A 24,829-nucleotide genomic window follows, 5' to 3' on the forward strand; every position below is an offset into this window, starting at 1 on the left:
TTAAATTTAAGTGTGTTCAAATCTTTATCCCTGTGTAATCTCTCATTATTACACATCACTTAGTTTATGGACATCTATGGTTTGATTTTTTTACCTGATTGGATTGGATGGGTTATTACTAGTGATGAGTGGACCAGGATTGTAAAAGTCCAGACTCACGCGGGTTTAAAGGTACCTGACTGCAGAGCCCAGAAGTCTCAGGGAATTCCGGGTATTGATCTGGATCTGGCACTCGGGTAATACAAAAAAAATTAAGGTAACATAAAGAAAAAATAATAAAGTAAGTGGGCTGTACTTACCGAGGCTCTGGCGCATTTGTAACTGCTTCCTGGCCGCTCATTCACTTCTGGGGGCCGCTCATTACCTTCAAAGCAAAAAAGCATTGCTTTCCCCGCCCACCAGTGTCTGAGATTGGTTGCAGTCAGACGCGCCCCACGCTAAGTGACAGCATGTCTGACACTTCCAATCACAGACCCTGTCTGCGGATCTATATTGTACAGTAAAAATAAATGAAAAAAATTGGTGTAGGGTCCCCCCATATTATGATGCTCAACACAGATAAAACATATGGCTACAGGCTGCAGCCACTAGCCATGCGCTTATCTTGCCTGTTTATCAAAATAAGAGTAACCGAATGTAGCTTTTTATTATTATTATTATTTAAATGAATAATTGAAAAAAACCAGCACGCAGTCCCGCCCCCCCCAATTTTTATACCCAGCCATGATAAAGCACGACACCTGGGGAGTGTAATTTCAGGCTGGGGCGACCCATGCTTATTGGGTCCCCCAGCTTAAAAATAACAGTCTGCAACTGCCCAAGAATACCACATCCATTAAATGCGACAATCCCATCACTTTACCCAGCTCTTCCCAATTTCCCTGGTGCTGTGGTAATCGGGGTAATAAAGGGTTAATCCCAGCTCACAGCTGCCACTAAGCCCTAGATTAGTAATAGGAGGCGTCTATGAGACCCCCCATTACTAATCTGTAAGTGAAAAGAAATAAACAGAAACACCAAAAAATCCCTTATTTGAAATAAAAGACAAAAAAGCACCCTCTTTTATTAACTCCAAAAACACCCCTTCAGGTTCAACGTAATCCATACAAGGTCCCACTATGATTCTAGCTTTGCTACATTGCTGAAGGAATAGCATGTGATCATGGTACATGACCGCCCCCTGTGGACTTCAGGCAGAGACTGAGCCATAGCGATCAGCGGTGAAATCACTCAGGTAAGTTGCGGGCACAGCTGGAGATTCCAATGGCCCTCCACCTGTGAACGCAGGTAACCTGACCTCAGGTGACTTCATTAAACTCAGTTACTTCACATAACAGGGAGTCATTGACTGCATTGAGGTCAGATTACCTGCAGTTATATTTCTCTTTGAAATGTTCTGGCATTTCACAGAACATATAGTTAAGGAACTGGTCTGGGACCATAGAGAAAGATCTACAAATGCATCTCAATAAATTTGAATTTCATCAAAAAGTTAATTTATTTCAGTAATTCAATGCAAAAAAGGAAATGCATATATTATATAATATAATATACAAATTTTCTCTCCAGGACAGGAGACAAACTCTAGCGCAGCGCCACCTATTGGAAGTAGCGATCCTAAAAGTTAAATGTGGATTTCTAACAATCCTTTACATATAACTTAGGATATATATGCCAGATCAGAATCCCAATTTGCAGACACGGTGTTTCGCGGTGCTTGCCCCTCGTCAGTGCAAAGTATGGGGGGTGCCTTATCTGGCTATGAGAAGCTTTGTGGGACCACGGGGGAACACTATTCTCCTTATGGAGACTTTGCAAGCCAGTCTGGCTGCTTTCAAGTAAGGGGACTTATAGCTGCCACGCCCCTCTGCAAAATATTCAAATTTTCTCTCCAGGACAGGAGACAAACTCTAGCGCAGCGCCACATATTGGAAGTAGCGATCCTAAAAGTTAAATGTGGATTTCTAACAATCCTTTACATATAACTTAGGATATATATGCCAGATCAGAATCCCAATTTGCAGACACGGTGTTTCGGGGTGCTTGCCCCTCGTCAGTGCAAAGTATGGGGGGTGTCTGATCTGGCTATGAGAAGCTTTGTGGGACCACGGGGGAACACTATTCTCCTTATGGAGACTTTGCAAGCCAGTCTGGCTGCTTTCAAGTAAGGGGACTTATAGCTGCCACGCCTCTCTGCAAAATATTCAAATTTTCTCTCCAGGACAGGAGACAAACTCTAGCGCAGCGCCACCTATTGGAAGTAGCGTTCCTAAAAGTTAAATGTGGATTTCTAACAATCCTTTACATATAACTTAGGATATATATGCCAGATCAGAATCCCAATTTGCAGACACGGTGTTTCGGGGTGCTTGCCCCTCGTCAGTGCAAAGTATGGGGGGTGTCTGATCTGGCTATGAGAAGCTTTGTGGGACCACGGGGGAACACTATTCTCCTTATGGAGACTTTGCAAGCCAGTCTGGCTGCTTTCAAGTAAGGGGACTTATAGCTGCCACGCCCCTCTGCAAAATATTCAAATTTTCTCTCCGGGACAGGAGACAAACTCTAGCGCAGCGCCACCTATTGGAAGTAGCGATCCTAAAAGTTAAATGTGGATTTCTAACAATCCTTTATATATAACTTAGGATATATATGCCAGATCAAAATCCCAATTTGCAGACACGGTGTTTCGGGGTGCTTGCCCCTCGTCAGTGCAAAGTATGGGGTGTCTCATCTGGCTATGAGAAGCTTTGTGGGACCACGGGGGAACACTATTCTCCTTATGGAGACTTTGCAAGCCAGTCTGGCTGCTTTCAAGTAAGGGAACTTATAGCTGCCACGCCCCTCTGCAAAATATTCAAATTTTCTCTCCAGGACAGGAGACAAACTCTAGCGCAGCGCCACCTATTGGAAGTAGCGTTCCTAAAAGTTAAATGTGGATTTCTAACAATCCTTTACATATAACTTAGGCGGGCTTTGCACACTACGACATCGCAGGCCGATGCTGCGATGCCGAGTGCGATAGTGCCCGCCCCCGTCGCAGCAGCGATATGTGGTGATAGCTGGCGTAGCGAAAGTTATCGCTACACCAGCTTCACACACACACTCACCTGCCGTGCGACGTCCCTGTGGCCGGCGACCCGCCTCCTTGTTAAGGGGGCGGGTCGTGCGGCGTCACTGCGACGTCACACGGCAGGCGGCCAATCAGAGCGGAGGGGCGGAGATGAGCAGGATGTAAACATCCTGCCCACCTCCTTCCTTCCGCATATCCTACGGAAGCCGCAGTGAGGCCGGTAGGAGACGTTCCTCGCTCCTGCGACTTCACACACAGCGATGTGTGATGCCGCAGGAGCGAGGAACAACATCGGACCGTCGCGTCAGCGTAATCATGGATTACGCCGACGCTGCACCGATGATACGATTACGACGCTTTTGCGCTCGTTAATCGTATCATCCAGCCTTTACACACTGCGATGTCGCATGCGATGCCGGAAGTGCGTCATTTTCAATTTGACCCCACCGACATCGCACCTGCGATGTCGCAGTGTGCAAAGTGCCCCTTAGGATATATATGCCAGATCAGAATCCCAATTTGCAGACACGGTGTTTCGGGGTGCTTGCCCCTCGTCAGTGCAAAGTATGGGGTGTCTGATCTGGCTATGAGAAGCTTTGTGGGACCACGGGGGAACACTATTCTCCTTATGGAGACTTTGCAAGCCAGTCTGGCTGCTTTCAAGTAAGGGGACTTATAGCTGCCACGCCCCTCTGCAAAATATTCAAATTTTCTCTCCAGGACAGGAGACAACCTCTAGCGCAGCGCCACCTATTGGAAGTAGCGATCCTAAAAGTTAAATGTGGATTTCTAACAATCCTTTACATATAACTTAGGATATATATGCCAGATCAGAATCCCAATTTGCAGACACGGTGTTTCGGGGTGCTTGCCCCTCGTCAGTGCAAAGTATGGGGTGTCTGATCTGGCTATGAGAAGCTTTGTGGGACCACGGGGGGAACACTATTCTCCTTATGGAGACTTTGCAAGCCAGTCTGGCTGCTTTCAAGTAAGGGGACTTATAGCTGCCACGCCCCTCTGCAAAATATTCAAATTTTCTCTCCAGGACAGGAGACAAACTCTAGCGCAGCGCCACCTACTGGAAGTAGCGATCCTAAAAGTTAAATGTGGATTTCTAACAATCCTCAATGGTGGGTCCAGATGAGGCCCCTCCGGAGGGAGCGCCGCCTGCTCCTGGGAAGCCTCCGGGCATCCCTCCGGGCATGCCACCAGCACTCTGGTACAGCGTCGTGATGATCGGGTTACAGACCTTCTCAAGCTCCTTCTGTTGATGCTCGAATTCATCCCTTTCTGCAGTCTGGTTCTTGTCCAGCCAGGAGATGATCTCGTTGCATTTGTCCAGGATCTTCTGCTTGTCCTCGTCGCTGATCTTGCCCTGCAGCTTCTCGTCCTCCACGGTTGCCTTCATGTTGAAGGCGTAGGACTCAAGGGAGTTCTTGGAGGAGACCTTGTCCCTCTGCTTGTCATCCTCGGCCTTGTACTTCTCTGCCTCCTGGACCATGCGCTCGATGTCTTCCTTGCTGAGACGACCTTTGTCGTTGGTAATGGTGATCTTGTTCTCCTTGCCGGTGCTCTTGTCCACCGCAGACACGTTCAGGATACCATTGGCATCAATGTCGAATGTGACCTCAATCTGAGGAACGCCACGAGGAGCTGGAGGAATGCCGGTCAACTCGAACTTGCCCAGAAGGTTGTTGTCCTTGGTCATGGCCCTTTCACCTTCATAGACCTGGATGAGGACACCAGGCTGGTTGTCGGAGTAGGTGGTGAAGGTCTGAGTCTGCTTGGTGGGAATGGTGGTGTTACGCTTGATCAGGACAGTCATGATGCCGCCAGCAGTCTCAATACCCAGAGACAGAGGGGTGACATCGAGCAGAAGGAGGTCCTGCACGTTCTCTTATTTATCTCCAGACAAGATGGCCGCCTGCACAGCTGCACCATAGGCCACGGCCTCGTCTGGGTTGATGCTCTTGTTCAGCTCCTTCCCGTTAAAGAAGTCCTGCAGCAGCTTCTGGATCTTGGGGATACGTGTGGAGCCGCCGACCAGCACAATGTCGTGGATCTGGGACTTGTCGAGTTTGGCATCGCGGAGAGCCTTCTCTACTGGGTCCAGGGTTCCTCTGAAGAGATCGGCGTTTAGTTCTTCGAAGCGAGCTCTGGTGATTGAGGTGTAGAAGTCGATGCCCTCGTACAGGGAGTCGATCTCGATGCTTGCCTGTGTGCTGGAGGACAGGGTGCGCTTTGCACGCTCGCAGGCAGTGCGGAGACGGCGAACAGCTCTTTTGTTGTCAATGATGTCCTTCTTGTGCTTCCTCTTGAATTCGGCCACAAAGTGATTGACCATTCTGTTATCGAAATCTTCGCCGCCCAAATGAGTGTCGCCAGCGGTCGACTTCACTTCAAAGATACCGTCTTCAATGGTCAGGATGGACACATCGAAAGTGCCGCCACCCAGATCGAAGATCAGCACGTTCCTTTCTGCACCAACCTTTTTGTCCAATCCATAGTGACAATTATTAGCACAAAGTAAGCAAATAGGTACTGTAAACGTTCACTGAACAATCTAAACAGGAACCAGATTTACTAATCAGCATGAACTACTTTTATAAATCTTGCGGATTTTAAAACTGACTATTAAGTTTCAAATTGTCTCTGCAGAGAGAAAGGAGACGAACTCTAGCGCCACCTATTGGAAGTAGCAATCCTAAAAGTCAAAAGTGGCCTTTTAACGAGCCTTTTCATATGACTTAGGATTTATGTCAGATCAGAAACTCAATTTGCAAACACTGTTTATGGGTGATTGCCCCTCGTTCAGTGCAATGTATGAGGTCTGATCTGGCTTTATGAGAAGCTATAGTGGGGTCTAATGAGAAACTTTTCTCATTGCAGAGACTGACAAACCAATATGGCTGGCAGTGAGAAATCTGCCTAATATAATATAGTGATTATATAATGACTATATTATATAGTCATTACAAAAAGGGTGATTTATTTCAAATGTTTATTTCTGTTAATGTTGATGATTATGGCTTACAGCCAATGAAGACCCAAAAATCATTATCTCTGAAAATGCGAAAAATTACCAGAAAACACCTGCAAAGGCTTCCTGAGCATTTAAAATGGTGCCTTAGTCTGGTTCAGTAGGCTGCACAATCATGGAGAAGACTGCTGACCTGACAGATGTCCAGAAGGCAGTCATTGACACACTCCATAAGGAGTGTAAGCCTGTAAGCCACAAAAGGTCATTGCTAAAGAAGCTGGCTGTTCACAGAGTGCTTATCCAAGCATATTAATGGAAAGTTGAATGGAAGGAAAAGGTGCACAAGCAGCCAAGATAACCGCAGCCTTGATAGGATTGTTAAGAAAAGGCCATTCAAAAATTTGTTGGCGATTCACAAGGAGTGGACTGCTGCTGGAGTCAGTGCTTCAAGAACCACCACACACAGACGTATCCAGGACATGGGCTACAACTGTCACATTCCTTGTGTCAAGCCACTCATGACCAATAGACAACGCCAGAAGCGTCTTACCTGGGTCAAAGAGAAAAATAACGGGACTGTTGCTCATTCTTACAAGGTATGTTTTCAGATGAAAGTAAATTTTGCATTTCATTTGGAAATCAGAGTCTGGAGGAAGAGTGGAGAGGCCACAATCCAAGTTGCTTGAGGTCTAGTATGAAGTTTCCACAATCATTGATGGTTTGGGGAGCCATGTCATCTGCTCGTGTAGGTCCATTGTGTTTTATCAAGACCAAAGTCAGCGCAACCGTCTACCAGGAAGTTTTAGAGCACTTCATGCTTCCTTCTGCCGACAACTTTTTTGGAGATGGAAATTTGATTTTCCAGCAGGACTTGGCAAATGTCCACACTGCCAAAACTACTAATACCTGTTTAAAGGCTACTTTACACCAGACAATCTATCGTGTGATAGATCGTCGGGGTCACGGTTTTTGTGACGCACATCCGGCATCGCTGGCGATGCCAGCCTGTGTGACACCTCCTAGTGACGCAGTATCGCTCACAAATCGTGAGTCGTGTACTAGTCGCTTGGTTCCATAATATCGGTTCTGAAATCGGGCGCCGGTTGTTCATCGTTCCCGTGGCATCACACGTCGCTCTGTGTGACACCACGGGAGCGATGAACATCACATACCTGCCTCCCGCGTCAGCCGCCGGCTCTATGTGGAAGGAAGGAGGTGGGCGGGATGTTTACATCCTGCTCATCTCCGCCCCTCCGCTTCTATTGGCCGGCGGCCGTGTGACGTCGCTGTGACGTCGAACGTCCCTCCCACTCCAGGAAGTGGACGTTCACCGCTCACAGCGTGGTCGCACGAGAGGTAAGTACGTGTGACGGGGGATGCCGACTTTGTGCGCCACGGGCAGCGATTTGCCCGTGACGCAAAAAGGACGGGAGCGGGTACGATCGATTGTGAAATCGCACAATCGGTCGTACCATGTAAAGCAGCCTTAATAACCACAATATCACTGTGCTTGATTGGCCAGCAAACTCGTATGACCTAAACGTCATAGAGAATCTATAGGGTATTGTCAAGAGGAAGATGAGACACCAGACCCAACAATGTAGACGAGCTGAAGGCTGCTATCAAAGCAACCTGGGCTTCTATAACACCTCAGCAGTGCCACAGGCAGATCGCCTCCATGCCACATTGCATTGATGCAGTAATTCATGCAAAAGGAGCCCCGACCAAGTATTGAGTGCATTTACTGTACATATTTTTCAGTAGGCACCAAAATTACTAAGTGTAAAATCATTTTTTTAGTTGGTCTTCTATAATATTCTAATTTTCTGAGATAATGACTTTTGGGTTTTCATTGGCTGTAAGCCATAATCAATAACATACCAGAAATAAACACATAAAATAGATCACTCTGTGTGTAATGACTATATAATTTATGCGTTTCCCTTTTTGTATTGAATTATTGAAATAAATTAACTTTTTGATGATATTCTAATTTATTGAGTTGCACTTGTAACTAGACCAGCGCTGCCCGAGGTGGTTCACAGACAGGTCTCTTCTAATGCACACTATATTCATGTAATGTTTACACTCCAGAGTTGTTGAGAAAACCTTTATGACTAGTCTTAGTAATTTTCCAACTGGGTCTTTTAAATGAAATTGATACTATGAAGGACTGTAAAAAAAAAAAAACCTCAGTGATCAATAATCACAACAGAGTAGAGACTCGGTCTGTTTCACCTTCCAAACCGGAAATTATGAGTTTTAGGAAAGTGCACTAACAAAGTAGTATAGTATCTAACCCTTAGTTTGCATAGAGATCACTCTTCCAAAATAATATTTGCCTACATTTCTTGCAACAACTAAATTAAAAAAAAAAAAAATTAAAAGAATAAAAGTACAGAATGTTACTGACCGCTTAGATCAGACTATGTACTGGCTCCCTGCGGTGTCAGGATAGATCTGCAGTAGGACACCTGCAGGGACTGAATAACTTATAGCTTCAGTTCTGCGGGTTAGACTAATGCTCATATTACTCAGAATGAAAAAAAGGATCATTGAGTGAAGCTGGATTTTCTGTTACGTGATGGCAAATGAGGTGAAAAAACTAGCAGTTTTCTTGTAAAGTACACATCAAATTCTATTACAAAGCAAAAATACAACCTAAAAAGCCCCGTTGAGGGACTACTTGTCTGTCTATCTATTAAGCATGAGAGTAAAAATAACAGTGGTTTATTTACCCTGATGACATTAAATATTTTGACTACCAAATATATTTGAGCCTCTTTCGAGCCCTTTTCATTGATTGAAAAGAATCTTAGACATCTAAAGCCCGCTTTACACGCTGCAATGTATCTTACAATGCCGGATGTGCGTCACTTACGACGTGACCCCGCCGACACATTGTAAGTTACATTGCAGTGTGTAACGGCTACATGCGATTGCAATTGAACGGTAAAACGTTCATCGCACGCACGTTGTACATTCCTCATGAATTGTACGTCAGATTGTTCATCGTACCCGGGGTAGCACACATTGCAGTGTGTGACACCCCGGGAATGATGAACAGATCTTACCTACGTCCTGCGGCTCCCGGCCGGTAATGCGGAAGGAAGGAGGTGGGTGTGATGTTTACGTCCCGCTCAGCTCCGCCCCTCCGCTTCTATTGGCCGGCTGCTGCGTGACGTCAATGTGACGCCGAACGTCCCTCCCACTCCAGGAAGTGGACGTTCGCCGCCCACATCGAGGTCGTATGGAAGGTAAGTACGTGTGACGGGCGTTACTCGTATGTGTGGCACGTTCAACAAATTGAACGTGCCACACATACGATGGGGGCGTTGCAAATCGCATACGATATCTTATGCGAAATTGCAACGTGTAAAGCAGGCTTTAGACTGCTGGTATTTTTTATCACAATACTTTGGTGCGCTGCTATTATTTTGGATTATAAAAAAGGAGAATACAGAGTCAGTAACCTGGGGCTTGTACGCTATTCATCCATCCATATCAAATCCCAGCATATGATACACTCCATGCATATAATATCAGCACATGATACAGTCTGCATATCTAACCCCAGCGTAGCAGCATCAACTAATAGAATTGGCCCTGCCAGCCATCCTCAGTTACACTGTTCACTTCTTGGTATCACTTTGCAGTCACCAGTAAAATATCTCCACATTGTGATCCTAACCTTCATCCTCCCTTATCCTATTGCAAACGTCCAAAATGGAGAGGAGTAATGTCACACATGTGAGCAGATCCCACCCACTTTTACTGCAGTAGTAATGTGAGCCAGCAGCATACTAGGTTTTCATGGAAAATTTCTTCAGCTGCTCCTCATAGTGTTTCAAAATGGAAAATATCAAACCATTTTTAATTATTTTTTATATTTTATAGCAATAAAAAGTTATATTTATTAAAATATTAATACGTTACATTTTTTTCAATTGTTGATTTTTTATGGCACATTCCTTTTGACCCCTTTCCGACCTAGGATGTAGGTCCCCTCAGTCCCTTTAATGTGGGCTCACGCACTTCAGCGGTGATCGCACCATTTCTCGCCATCATGACACGGTCACAAGGCTCCAATGGCTTGTCATGGCAGTGTGGGATCAGCTGATGACACCTGTCGCAGTCATGACTTACTTACTGTGAACACCGGCAGAATGCCAACACTCACAGGAGAACAGAATTTCTGCTGATCAGAGTGATGCTAAACCATAGCTTTGATCATCAGAAGTTATCATACAGTGCAGGCATAAAGTGAACTAAGGGGACTAGTAAAATCAATGAAAAAAACTTTAAAAAAGTTTTTAAAACTACAAAAAAATAAAAAAACTTAAAAGTTCAAATTACCCCCCTTTTTCCCCACTGAAAATAAAACAATTAAAAACAAATGTAGTATTGCCACATTCAGAAATGCCCGATCTATCAAAATATAAAAGCAATTAATCTGATCGTCACATAGCGTAGCAAGAAAAATATCAAAACGCCAGAATTATGATTTTTTTTGGGTTGCTGCAACATTGTATTAACATTATTCAAATGCAATAACAGACAATCAAAACTTCACATCTATCCAAAAATGGTATAATTAAAAATGTCAGCTCAAGTCGCCAAAAATAAGTCATCACTGAGCCCCAGATCCAGAAAAACGGTACAAATCTCGGAAAATGGAGACAAAAGCGCAAGTCTTTTTTTTTTCTTACAAATTTCTGAATCTTTTCTCACCTATAATATAAAAGTAAAACGAAACAGGTTTGGTATCTACGAACCCGTACTGACCTGGGGAATCATAATGCCAGATCATTTTTACCATATAGTGAACATGGTAAATAAAGAACCCTAAAAATAATTGCGCAATTGCACTATTTTTATAATTTCACCACATTTTAATTTTTTTCCCCATTTTCAAGTACAACATGGGGCAGAATGAATGGTGTAATTCAAAAATCCAACTCATCCTGCAAAAAACAAGCCCTTATATGGCTATATTGAGTGAAAAATAAAAACGTTATGGCTTTTGGAAGAAGGGGAGGGAAAACAAACACAAAAAATGGAAAATTGCCAGGTAGTAAAGGGGTTAAAGGAAACCTGCCAGCTGCACTAAGGGGTACTTTGCACACTACGACATCGCAAGCCAATGCTTGTGATGCCGAGCATGATAGTCCCCGCCCCCGTCGCACATACGATATTACGTTATAGCTGCCGTTGCGAACATTATCGCTATGGCAGCTTCACACGGACTTACCTGCCCTGTGGCATCGCTCTGGCCGGCGAACCGCCTCCTTACTAAGAGTAAGAGCGGGTCGTGCGGCGTCACAGCGACGTCACACGGCAGGCGGCCAATAGACGCGGAGGGGCGGAGATGAGCGGGACATAAACATCCCGCCCACCTCCTTCCTTCCGCATAGCCGGCGTGAGCCGCAGGACGCAGGTAGGAGATGTTCCTCGCTCCTGCGGCTTCACACACAGCGATGTATGCTGCCGCAGGAATGAGGAACAACATCGGAACATCGGTCTTTCCGAAATTATGGAAATGACCGGCGCTACACCGATGATACGATTTCGATGCTTTTGCGCTCATTAATCGTAGCAAAAAAGATTTACACACTCCGATATCGACAGCGACGCCGGATGTGCGTCACTTTCGATTTGACCCCACCGACATCGCAGCTGCGATGTCGTAGTACGCAAAGTACCCCTAAGTCTCTAAACTGTCATTGAAGGGAACCTGTCACCAGGTTTTTCTCGTATGAGCTGCGGATACCACAGTGGGCTCTTGGAGCTGGCCCTGATTGAAGAGCTGTCTATCTCTCTAGACAGTAGAAGACTTGAGTTAGTTTTTATTTTTGCTACATATATCTTACATTATATAACTTTTCGTCATAAGTGACCTTGTAACTGGGTTTTCAATGTGGGTGATTGAATTGATTAAATTAATGAATGTACGGCTGTAGGATAATTAGCAGGATCTCTCTGGTGACTTTATTGAATGAATTAACCTCTTGTCGCCTATGTTTACATCCGCCTTATTAGACTCTGTCTACATCATAGTTTTTGTTATATATGTGAACCAAAATGCAAATATCAGATGTGTCTCGTGACGGATACTCACGTCAAATCGCGAACCTCATTGACAACTTTAACGCTGATCCCCTATCCGCAGTTTTGTGGTTTGCAGTTCCCTGCTGTAATCTCACAATGATTCATAATTGAGAGATTATTCAATGTTATATTCACTATAGTATGTTTTTAGGATTGCCTTAGGCTAGTTTCACACTTGCGTTGTGCGGCATCCGTCGCATTGCGTTGTGTGACGGATGTAACGGATGCGTTGCATATAGTGGCACAACTGATGCGACGGATGCTGCAAAACAACGGAATCCGTTGTAGCTTTTTTTTCAACAATTAGTCAACTGAGCATGCGCAGTTGTGTAAAAACGAATGCGTCACAGGAATACGTCAAATGACGGATTCCGACACCATAGGCTTCCATTATAAAAATGACGGACTCCGAAGGAATCCAGCACATTGGATTTTTTTGACGCTCAGGGAAGCGCAGAAAAATGCTACATGCTGCGTTATTTCCACCCGGCGGATACAACGCAGCGTCGGCCGGTGGATGCAACGCAGGACCATCAGTCACAATCCATCGTCCATACAAGTCTATGGGAATCAGCGGAATCCATTAATGGATTCTGCTGTTTTCCAAAACGGAGGATTGCGACTGAAGAAAAAAAATGCAAGTGTGAAACTAGCCTTACCAAGGTAACCGTCAGATATGGATAGTTTCACTGGATGCAATGGGACAGCCTTATGGATAATATTGCAGACATCTCATCTCGTCTGCGATTGCTTGACTTCTAATTTCTCCATATTAAATGTATCTGTCCTCCACATACAGAGACAAGCAAAAGAATAACAATGTTTTGAACTTTTGACTTTCAGGCTCCATATCTCACCATCCACTACAGCTTTGAATGTGAGGCTACCTTCATTTTATAGACAATCATCTTAGCTCATCGATAGCAGCCTTAAGGCGGCGTTACACGTTACGATTTATCCGACGATATGTCGTTGGGGTCACGGTTTCCATGACGCACTTCCGTCATCGTTAGCGACGTCGTAGCGTGTCACACCTACGCGTGACTCCGAACGATCGCAAATAGGTTGAAAATCGTTGATTGTTGACACATCGTTCAGTTTCAAAATATTGTTCATCATTTGGATCGCAGCAGACATATTGGTACGTTTGACACCCTGCAAACGATCAACAACATCCACACGACCACCTTGGTCAAACAATATATCGCTGAACGATGTAGCGTCGCTTGTGAGATCGTTACGTGTGATCGCTAATAAAAGACCTACAGTGCTGGCCAAAAGTATTGGCACCCCTGCAATTCTGTCAGATAATACTCAGTTTCTTCTTGAAAATGATTGCAATCACAAATTCTTTGGTATTATTATCTTCATTTATTTTGCTTGCAATGAAAAAACACAAAAGAGAATGAAACAAAAATCAAATCATTGATCATTTCACACAAAACTCCAAAAATGGGGCAGACAATAGTATTGGCACCCTTAGCCTAATACTTGGTTGCACAACCTTTAGCCAAAATAACTACGAACAACCGCTTCTGGTAACCATCAATGAGTTTCTTACAATGCTCTGCTGGAATTTTAGACCATTCTTCTTTGGCAAACTGCTCCAGGTCCCTGAGATTTGAAGGGTGCCTTCTCCAAACTGCCATTGTGAGATCTCTCCACAGGTGTTCCATGGGGTTTAGGTCTGGACTCATTGCTGGCCACTTTAGTAGTCTCAAGTGCTTTCTATCAAACCATTTTCTAGTGCTTTTTGAAGTGTGTTTTGGGTCATTGTCCTGATGGAAGACCCATGACCTCTGAGGGAGACCCAGCTTTCTCACACTGGGCCCTACATTATGCTGCAAAATTTGTTGGTAGTCTTCAGACTTCATAGTGCCATGCACACGGTCAAGCAGTCCAGTGCCAGAGGCAGCAAAGCAACCTCAAAACATCAGGGAACCTGATTGACTGTAGGGACCGTGTTCTTTTATTTGAATGCCTCTTTTTTTTTTCCTGTAAACTCTATGTTGATGGCTTTTCCCAAAAAGTTATACTTTTGTCTCATTTGACCAGAGAACATTCATCAAAATTGTTTTAGGCTTTCTCAGGTAAGTTTTGGCAAACTCCAGCCTGGCTTTTTTATATCTCAGGGTAAGAAGTGGGGTCTTCCTAGGTATCCTACCATACAGTCCCTTTTCATTCAGACGCCGACGGATAGTACGGGTTGACACTGTTGTACCCTCGGACTGCAGGGCAGCTTGAACTTGTTTGGATGTTAGTCGAGGTTCTTTATCCACCATCCGCACAATCTTGCGTTAAAATCTCTCGTCAATTTTTCTTTTCCTTCCACATCTAGGGAGGTTAGCCACAGTGCCATGGGCTTTAAACTTCTTGATGACACTGTGCACCGTAGACACAGGAACTTTCAGGTTTTTGGAGATGGACTTGTAGCCTTGAGATTGCTCATGCTTCCTCACAATTTGGATTCTCAAGTCCTCAAGACAGTTCTTTGGTCTTCTTTCTTTTCTCCATGCTCAATGTGGTACACACAAGGACAGAGGTTGAGTCAACTTTAATACATGTCAACTGGCTGCAAGTGTGATTTAGTTATTGCCAACACCTGTTAGGTGCCACAGGTAAGTTACAGGTGCTGTTAACTACACAAATCAGAGAAGCATCACATGATTTTTCAAACAGTGCCAATACTTTTGTCCACCCCCTTTTTTATGTTTGGTGTGGAATTATATTCAATTTGGCTTTATGACAATTTTTTTTTTTTTCTTTTCATTGAAGACAAATTAAATGACGATAATACAAAAGAATTTGTGATTGCAATCATTTTCAAGAAGAAACTGCATATTATCTGACAGAATTACAGGGGTGCCAATACTTTTGGCCAGCACTGTATGTGCGATCTCGGCAAATCGTAACTACGATCTGGGTGTGTCAGATCGCTAATGAGATCATCAGATAAATCGTAGCGTGTAAAGCGGCCTTTAAACGGCATCATGTGAGGCCTTGACAGTTAGAAGAATATGAAATGAAGTCCATCCATCCATTCAAAATTCAAGAGGTGGGCATCCAGTTAAAATATTGCAGTCAACAAGTAGACTCATCACAAGGTGTATCAGTTCTGATGTGTCAAGTATGGCAGTGGTGGTGGCTCATATGCTTCATAATAATGAGGTCAGAGACGTCTATGCAAGCACCTTGCGGCACACATTACAAAAGTCTGGAATGGTGGCCTAAAAAATTATGAAGAAGCCTAAACTTTAATATCATCATAAGATATGTTAACTCGCGTTTGCAAAAAAGTACGAAAATTGGACAGCAGAAAATTGAAAAAGGGAGATTTGGAGCGAGAAGACAATAGTCAATAGATTAGACTCTGGTGGATGTAAATAGATCTGTAAGAAACAAGGGAAAAAGTGGTGAAAAGATCGAGAAATTGAAGGAACTGTCAAGGTCGTTGGAGGAAGCCTGATGATATGGAATTGTTTCACAGACAATGGCATTGTAACTTCACCAGAATCGATGGGTGGTCTCAATGCTGACCTACAGTCATATGAAAAAGTTTGGGCACCCTTATTAATGTTAACCTTTTTTCTTTATAACAAGTTGGGTTTTTGCAACAGCTATTTCAGTTTCATATATCTAATAACTGATGGACTGAGTAATATTTCTGGATTGAAATGAGGTTTATTGTACTAGCAGAAAATGTGCAATCCGCATTTAAACAAAATATGACCGGGGAAAAAGTATGGGCACCTCAACATAAAAGTAACATTAATATTTTGTAGATCCTCCTTTTGCAAAAATAACAGCCTCTAGTCGCTTCCTGTAGCTTTTAATGAGTTCCTGGATCCTGGATGAAGGTATATTTGACCATTCCTGTTTACAAAACAATTCCAGTTCAGTTAAGTTTGATGGTCGCCGAGCATGGACAGCACGCTTCAAATCATCCCACAGATTTTCAATGATATTCAGGTCTGGGGACTGGGATGGCCATTCCAGAACATTGTAATTGTTCCTCTGCATGAATGCCTGAGTAGATTTGGAGCGGTGTTTTGGATCATTGTCTTGCTGAAATATCCATCCCCTGCGTAACTTCAACTTCGTCACTGATTCTTCCACATTATTGTCAAGAATCTGCTGATACTGAGTTGAATCCATGCGACCCTCAACTTTAACACGATTCCCGGTGTCGGCATTGGCCACACAGCCCCAAAGCATGATGGGACCGCCACCAAATTTTTACTGTGGGTAGCAAGTGCTTTTCTTGGAATGCCGTGTTTTTTTGCCTCCATGCATAACGCCTTTTTGTATGACCAAACAACTCAATCTTATCTTTGTTTCATCAGTCCACAGGACCTTCTTCCAAAATGTAACTGGTTTGTCCAAATGTGCTTTTGCATACCTCTCAATCTTTGTTTCATCAGTCGACAGGACCTTCTTCCAAAATGCAACTGGCTTGTCCAAATGTGCTTTTGCATACCTCAGGCGACTCTGTTTGTGGCGTGCTTGCAGAAACGGCTTCTTTCGCATCACTGTCCCATACAGCTTTTCCTTGTGCAAAGTACGCTGTATTGTTGACCGATGCACATTGACACCATCTGCAGAAAGATGATGCTGCAGGTCTTTGGAGGTGGTCTGTGGATTGTCCTTGACTGTTCTCACCATTCTTCTTCTCTGCCTTTCTGATATTTTTCTTGGCCTGCCACTTCTGGGCTTAACAAGAACTATACCTGTGTTCTTCCATTTCCTTACTATGTTCCTCACAGTGGAAACTGACAGTTTAAATCTCTGAGACAACTTTTTGTATCCTTCCCCTGAACAACTAGGTTTAATACTCTTTGTTTTCAGATCATTTGAGAGTTGTTTTGAGGAGCCCATGATACCACTCTTCATAGGAGATTCAAATAGGAGAACAACTTGCAAGTGGCCACCTTAAATACCTTTTCTCATGATTGGATACACCTGCCTATGAAGTTCAAAGATCAATAAGGTTACAAAACCAATTTAGTGCTTTAGTAAGTCAGTAAAAAGTAGTTAGGAGTGTTCAAATCAAAAAATTGATAAGGGTGCCCATACTTTTGCACTGGTCAAATTTTGTTTAAATGCGGATTGCACATTTTCTGTTAGTACAATAAACCTCATTTCAATCCAGAAATATTACTCAGTCCATCAGTTATTAGATATATGAAACTGAAATAGCTGTTGCAAAAACCCAAATTGTTATAAAGAAAAAAGGTTAACATTAATAGGGGTGCCCAAACTTTTTCATATGACTGTATATGTGAGTTTTCTACAAGATTAGTTACTTCATACACTCGAGCACTGTGTGTATGAAATGGACAACATAGTGTTCCAGCAAGACAATGACCAGAAGCATACATTGAGATTGGCAAAGACAAAAAAATAAAATTGAGAAAAATCTTTCAAATATGCATGTACTTACAATGAAATAGATATCTCTGGTTATGAACAGTGACAAATAGTCTGATATTGATTAAATTAAATGTGGGTCCTGAAAACCAAGCTGAATTTGACAAATAACTATAAAAAGGCCAGTAGCCTCTGAAGTAAAAGGCTATTTTCACGTCTGTCAAAAGTTGTAAGCCCAAAAAGGCTATCTTCACCTTGGACATTCTTGATGCTAACCACTACGTCCAGCTGGTCCCAGAGGACCTTCACCCATTAACTCCTAAACAGGGATCTGTACTTACAGTGGGGTCCACTAGGTCACATTCATGGACTAGTTGCTGGCTGGAGGAGATAGTCTGAGGGAGGGTTGATAAAACAAAGCTGGGTCATTATCAAAAGGGATAAAACCAGAGACAAAATTAATACACAGTCTATAGTCTGTATAATAGGGTGAGATACAAGGTAGTCAGTTAACATAAAATCAGACTGGCCGGGGTCCAAGGGAGGAGAGATCACAAAGTCATAGTAACAAGCTGGATCAGGATTAGTGCAACAGGAGTTATAAGGGTTAATCGAGCACCTTGCAATGAAAAGTGTATGGTTATGTAAAGTGTAATGTGATGTATATATGTTAACAATGTGTAGTGAAAAATATTAGTCAGATAAGCATTAGATTAAGACATAAGGTTTAACAGCTATAGCAGAGTGGGGAATGTTAAGTAGGATGTCATTTATAAGAAGTAATGTAAAGTATAGGAATGTTAGGCTAGCTTCACACTTGCGTTGAACGGCATCCGTTGCATTGCGTAGTGTGACGGATGCAACAGATGCGTTCCATATAATGGCACAACGGATGCAACGGATCGTATAAAACAATGGAAAGCTGTTTTTTTTTTCTTCTTTACAGTTTTACCGGCAGCAGACTATTGTGAATGATCAGCTGATCACCCGTCGGCCGGGCGCTTAGCTGAGCGCTCTCACATGCCGGCGACCGGGCGCTCAGCTGAGAGCTCTCAATAGCCGGCGGCCGGGTGCTCAGCTTAGCGCTCTCACATGCCGGCGGATGGGCGCTCAGCTGAGCGCTCTCAATAGCCGGCGGCCGGGTGCTCAGCTGAGCGCTCTCACATGCCGGCGGACGGGCGCTCAGCTGAACGTTCAGCCACCGAGAAACAAAATAAAGTTTGTGATTTTAAAAAAAAAATGAGCATTCGCAGTGAAAAATAAAGGTTTCCGCCGCTCAAAAAAAGTTACATGCTGCATTCCCTCCGCCCGACGCAGTGTCAAAATAACGACGCTGCGTCGTGCAGCGGATGCAACGCAAGACCATCCGTTGTTATCCATAGCTAATAGAAGTCTATGAGGAATATAACGGTTTCCTGCAATGGTTACTGTAATTCCTCAAGGCTGCGGATAGCAACGGAAGCCGTCCAATGCAAGGTGAAGTAGCCTTATGTAGATAGACTTTGTTAGTAATAGAAACAGTGAATGTTAGGTCCAGCTTACCGGGGGGGGTGGAACTAGTGTTGAGCAAAGTGAGACACATCCTGGTTACATAGAGAGCTGAGAGCCAGTTCTGGGAATAGGGTTCTAGTAAGGGAACACGTGGCCATGGTGTCAAGGGCAGTCAGGGAATCCTGAGGTAACCTGAAGAGGTCCGGAGCCTACGGCTCACTCTGGCAGGCTTAGAGAGTCCTCAGGGCCCAGAGAAGGACAAAGGTGCAAGGAAGAGGGGGGAATGGAAACACAGACCCAGTTGGATGACTTCCAAGATAGCGGGAGACTGGTCGAGAACTGTGACGAGTGAGGTCATGTCTGTCATAACAATGTGAAGAATAAATTAAACAAGTTTGATTGCCAAATGAACTCTATTGTTGCATGGTTTACTATTTTTTCCCTGATGAGGAGCAGCAACAGGGTGATGGACACTAGCCTGAAGAAACCAGTAAGTGCTGAGCACCCCACCCAAAGTCAGACCCGAACACAAACTCTCCTTGGCGAAGGAGCATGGTACCCGTATGGCCTGGTGTCCATGCCTTCCTTCAGAGTAGCACCAGAGTATATGGAGATAATTGGCAATTCCTAGCAAACTGCTGAGAGCTAATGTAGGGTGTGGTACTTCTAATACTAGCTATGGGAGTTGACTATTTCAGCTGAGCTCCTGGACAGCACATACACATCTATTTTCCCTTGCCAGGTGGTACCACCAATCCTAGTCATACCAGTATTACTGGTCCAGTAATACCCAAAATGATGCCTCCTCCATCACCAGTGCTGCTTGTGTGATGCTCTGACCTATCAGGTCGTCACAGGGTATTGTGCAATCTGCCCTTCTGTGCAATAGCCACCTCCTCCTTGGTTACGGGTCCCCAACTTATGGTTTTGCCAATACCAGCGAATCAAAATCCTAGGAACACTCTGCACCACACCCTCCAGACACACCAGTGGACGGCCCGAGTGGAATAGGGTCACCCACTTGGGGGGATGGTAAGGAGAGATCAGGAGTGTCAGGAGTAGGTCAGTGAAGTGTAGGAAGTGAAGGAGAGAGGAGATTAGGAGCCGGGCTCCTTGGAAGTAACTAGGTGGCAGACGGTGGTCTGGGCCTAGTAGGAGCTGGACCCCCGGTCGCAGGGGATCGTGACAAGGGGCATGGAACTGTCGAGGAGGACAGCCGGCAGCCTTGTACCATCACTGGGCTGGTGTGTCGCCCTGGGCAAGCCAGGGGACACAGGTCACACACCACCACACCCTACATCCCAGTTAGGAACACCAAAGCTAACCAAAAATCCTTGTTGCCTTCCTCCAGAGGCTGATGATTCACACCAGGGGGTGGGCCAGGCGGTTGGCTCCACCCACCGAGGAGGACACAGCTCTGGAGGCGGGAGAAACCAGGCAGTTGAGGAGAGTTCAGTTTAGGAGGAGGAAGTGGAAGGAGTGGAGGAGTAGCCCAGGCAGGGCTTGAGAAAACAGCTAAGTGAAAGTGAAGGAAGAAAAGTGGTAAAGGAGGACAGCAAGAGTGGTGACAGGAAAGAAAGAGTGTGCAAAGCCTGAAGTAGTCCAGCTGTGTGCAGGACAGGTCAGCAAGGTCAGCAACGGCGATGACTGTCTGGAGGGGGACCGTTTGGAAGTTCCTGGAAGGACCGCGGACGGGTAGTGACCCGGCGGTCTGGAGCAGTGTTCCGAAGGACAGTCAGCACCAGGGCAGGGGCCTCTCGGACCCCGGCAATGCTAGGAGTCGCCATAATTTGCTGAATCCATCAGTGAAGGGGACGTAGATCCCCCAACAACCAAGTCCCGATTGAAGGCAACAGCCCAACCAGAGTAGGAGAGACACCGCCACCGCCAAGGCACCAGTTTCTCAGGGCCAGCGCCTGCGGGCAAAGAGTAGAGCTCCTCCGGTCCAGCTTGAAGCCGGGGAGCGGGTTACTGGTGGGGACCCATCGCAACCAACAAGTAAACAAAGGTGCAAGGAAGAGGGACATCACCATCACCTACTGGGAGAGCAAGTGCAGCCGTCCGTGGGACCGTCTTACCAGCCGTTTGGTTTACCGTAAAAACTGTGTCAACGTCTCAGGCTGAGTGAGTACCACAGTGCCGCAAGGCACAGCGCTGCCCCCCGCGTCCCTGCGCCCACCACGCCCTGCACCTCCCAAACCATCACCGGGCCCCGGGATCACCAACCCCTACCCACGGAGGGGCAACACAACACCTGGCTGCTCCGCATCACCATCCCCGGGATCCCCATATTGAGCAGCGGTGGTGAAATCACCACAACCGTGGGTGGCGTCACGGACAATAAACTATCCCCACACCCAACAGCTCCCCTTTCACTCACGGGCGAGGAGTGCCGCTCGAGAACCCCCGGGATCCGGCCCACGGCTCGAGCCACCACTGAGCAGCAGCCGCCGGACCCGAGCAGAAGGGGTGAGCGTAGTGTGCTGACACCCTCCTCCCCGCCCGCGACAACTTGGCGTCACGAACAGGATCTTACCGCTCTGCCGTCTGGTAGAGGTGCGCCTTGTTACCGCCGGAGGTATCCGGCAGAAAAATTTCAGAAGCCGCCATCTTTGGCGCGAAAAGTTCCCGCTCAAGCGTCTTCTCGAGTGGTAGAGGCGCGAAGGCCAAAACCCCGCCCCGAGAGAGGAGGGGCCGAAAAGAGCTAAGGGGGACGCGATGGCGGCAGGCTGCATGTAGCTGCAGCTATAAAGCAGAGACGCCAGGACTCTGCAGCAATACTGGGTTCCTGGAAAGCACGACTGCCGAGATGTCCGCCCCACCTAGTTCTGCAGAGACTACCGAGTCGGTGTCTGGAACAGCAGCATGGTTGAGAGCCCGGGGATCTGCCGTCGCTACCAGAGTCAGATCGGCGGGCTGATGGAGCAGTGGGCCGCGGAGGTGGAGGCCCTAGTTGCTGTGGCGCGAGTGTATGGAGTGGAGGCCGTGATGGAGGAGCTGGAGAATGACCCACGCCCCTGTGTCCCCGAGGGACCGGTCGCTGCGGCTGAGGGACCCGGTCTACCCCTAGCTCCTGTGTTACCTCCGTCCTACTCGCTCGCGCGCTGCACCGCACCTGGCCCGTCGGATGTACACCCCTCTGTGACTGCGGCGGGGGCAGAAGAGAGCGACTCCGGGCCTGACACTGAGCCTGTGTCAGAAGAAGAGGAGGGGGTCGTTGCCCTGCCTGGCATGGAGGCCACTTATGTTCCCCGAACCGGGGGCAACGGGTATCGGGCGGCCCTTCCACGCCGTGCTTGCTACGCACTGGAGGGGCTGGTGCCCGTGTCCTTCCACCCCGAACCGGGTGAGGAGGACGAACACACCCAGTAGGGCAGCGGATGCCCGTTGCACCGTCCCCGTTGGGACCACCACTTTGTTTGTTTAAAAGTTTGAAAAGTTTGAAAGAATGATAAGAAAATGATACCGAGTACCTCACCTGATTGACTGTGTGATTTGCAACCGGCTGGAGCCGGCACCGTTGTCCCAGTGGGGACCGTTTAAAAAGTTGCATGGAGGACTTTCCATGGACAAGCCCGTGAACTTGCAGGGCACCACAAACGTTAAGTGGCTTGTAAATATGTTGTTTGCCGTTACCGTTTCCGCAATGCCGCCTCCGGAGAGGCAGGTTGGAGGGAGGGCCCTGAGCAGAGCAGGCTGGGGCCCAGCCACCAAAGGAACCGGTGGCTACCCTCTGGAGGGAAGGACAGATCCCGCTCGGGTACCGTGTGCTGGACTGTGGGTCAAGGGGTGCTGCCTGGGCTTAAGGGGCAGCATCAGGGCCAGGTTGCTTGGGTGGGAGAGAGCGGAAACCGTAACCGTAAACCGTTATGCAACGTTTAAGAAATGTGCCTCCCGTTAAGGGAAGATTTATTAAAAACGTACATATGTTATTTTACCATGTTATCTTTTGCTGAAAAATAAAACCGGTGTTGGACGGCAGCCCGCGGACAGTCTGCATTTTGCTAAGGGGGAATGTGTCGCCCTGGGCAAGCCAGGGGACACAGGTCACACACCACCACACCCTACATCCCAGTTAGGAACACCAAAGCTAACCAAAAATCCTTGTTGCCTTCCTCCAGAGGCTGATGATTCACACCAGGGGGTGGGCCAGACGGTTGGCTCCGCCCACCGAGGAGGACACAGCTCTGGAGGCGGGAGAAACCAGGCAGTTGAGGAGAGTTGAGTTTAGGAGGAGGAAGTGGAAGGAGTGGAGGAGTAGCCCAGGCAGGGCTTGAGAAAACAGCTAAGTGAAAGTGAAGGAAGAAAAGTGGTAAAGGAGGACAGCAAGAGTGGTGACAGGAAAGAAAGAGTGTGCAAAGCCTGAAGTAGTCCAGCTGTGTGCAGGACAGGTCAGCAAGGTCAGCAACGGCGGTGACTGTCTGGAGGGGGACCGTTTGGAAGTTCCTGGAAGGACCGCGGACGGGTAGTGACCCGGCGGTCTGGAGCAGTGTTCCGAAGGACAGTCAGCACCAGGACAGGGGCCTCTCGGACCCCGGCAAGGCTAGGAGTCGCCATAATTTGCCGACCGTCAGTGAAGGGGACGTAGATCCCCCAACAACCAAGTCCCGATTGAAGGCAACAGCCCAACCAGAGTAGGAGAGACACCGCCACTGCCAAGGCACCAGTTTCTCAGGGCCAGCGCCTGCGGGCAAAGAGTAGAGCTCCTCCGGTCCAGCTTGAAGCCGGGGAGCGGGTTACCGGTGGGGACCCATCGCAACCAACAAGTAAACAAAGGTGCAAGGAAGAGGGACATCACCGTCACCTACTGGGAGAGCAAGTGCAGCCGTCCGTGGGACCGTCTTACCAGCCGTTTGGTTTACCGTAAAAACTGTGTCAACGTCTCAGGCTGAGTGAGTACCACAGTGCCGCAAGGCACAGCGCTGCCCCCTGCGTCCCTGCGCCCACCAGGCCCTGCACCTCCCAAACCATCACCGGGCCCTGGGATCACCAACCCCTACCCACGGAGGGGCAACACAACACCTGGCTGCTCCGCATCACCATCCCCGGGATCCCCATATTGAGCAGCGGTGGTGAAATCACCACAACCGTGGGTGGCGTCACGGACAATAAACTATCCCCACACCCAACAGCCCCCCTTTCACTCACGGGCGAGGAGTGCCGCTCGAGAACCCCCGGGATCCGGCCCACGGCTCGAGCCACCACTGAGCAGCAGCCGCCGGACCTGAGCAGAAGGGGTGAGCGTAGTGTGCTGACACCCTCCTCCCCGCCCGCGACACTGGGACCAGTGGACTCAAGGTCAGGGAGTAGCTTCAGGCAACCTGACAATTCACCTGACGAGGACGAAGCCTTCAAGATCCGCTCTCCACCCACTCCAGAATCAGGGTACTAGCGCAATGAGGGGGATAGGACAGAAAATCCCAAGCGTGAACCCTGAGAGCAAGCTCCCACAGTTAGCCACACTGGGGAGCGGGACCCGACTAGTTTTATACTATAGGTGCCAACTAGCAAGAGAACTCAGTGCCAAGGGAAAGGTCACAGATCATCAGACAACACCAGTGGGAACGGGACCCAAACTAGCTCACCACAGCGGCAGCGGTGTCCAGAACTTTGGTTTACCAAGTTGTCGGTGTCAGCTTCATGGACTGAGTGAGTACGCAAGTGACCCTTCACTCTCAACGGCACTTCCGAACGCCATCACCGAGTCCCGGGGCATCCTCCCTACCCATGGAGGGTCATAACACCTGGCTGCCCCCGTCATCACCACTGGTACTCCCCATAGGCAGCGGTGGTACTCCACCATACCACACACC

The 24,829-nt window shown here is 47.0% G+C and overlaps 1 protein-coding gene and 1 pseudogene across 2 annotated transcripts in view; both read right to left on the reverse strand.

Moving 5' to 3' along the window:
* The window catches only part of KCNIP4 (potassium voltage-gated channel interacting protein 4), a 1,162,298-nt gene that overhangs the window by 819,230 nt on the left and 318,239 nt on the right, over positions 1-24,829 (reverse strand). The window lies entirely within an intron of this gene.
* Positions 4,185-5,571, reverse strand: LOC142303130 (heat shock cognate 71 kDa protein pseudogene; annotated as a pseudogene).

Source organism: Anomaloglossus baeobatrachus, chromosome 1 (genome assembly GCF_048569485.1).
Source record: "Anomaloglossus baeobatrachus isolate aAnoBae1 chromosome 1, aAnoBae1.hap1, whole genome shotgun sequence".
In the NCBI taxonomy this organism is placed as follows: domain Eukaryota; kingdom Metazoa; phylum Chordata; class Amphibia; order Anura; family Aromobatidae; genus Anomaloglossus; species Anomaloglossus baeobatrachus.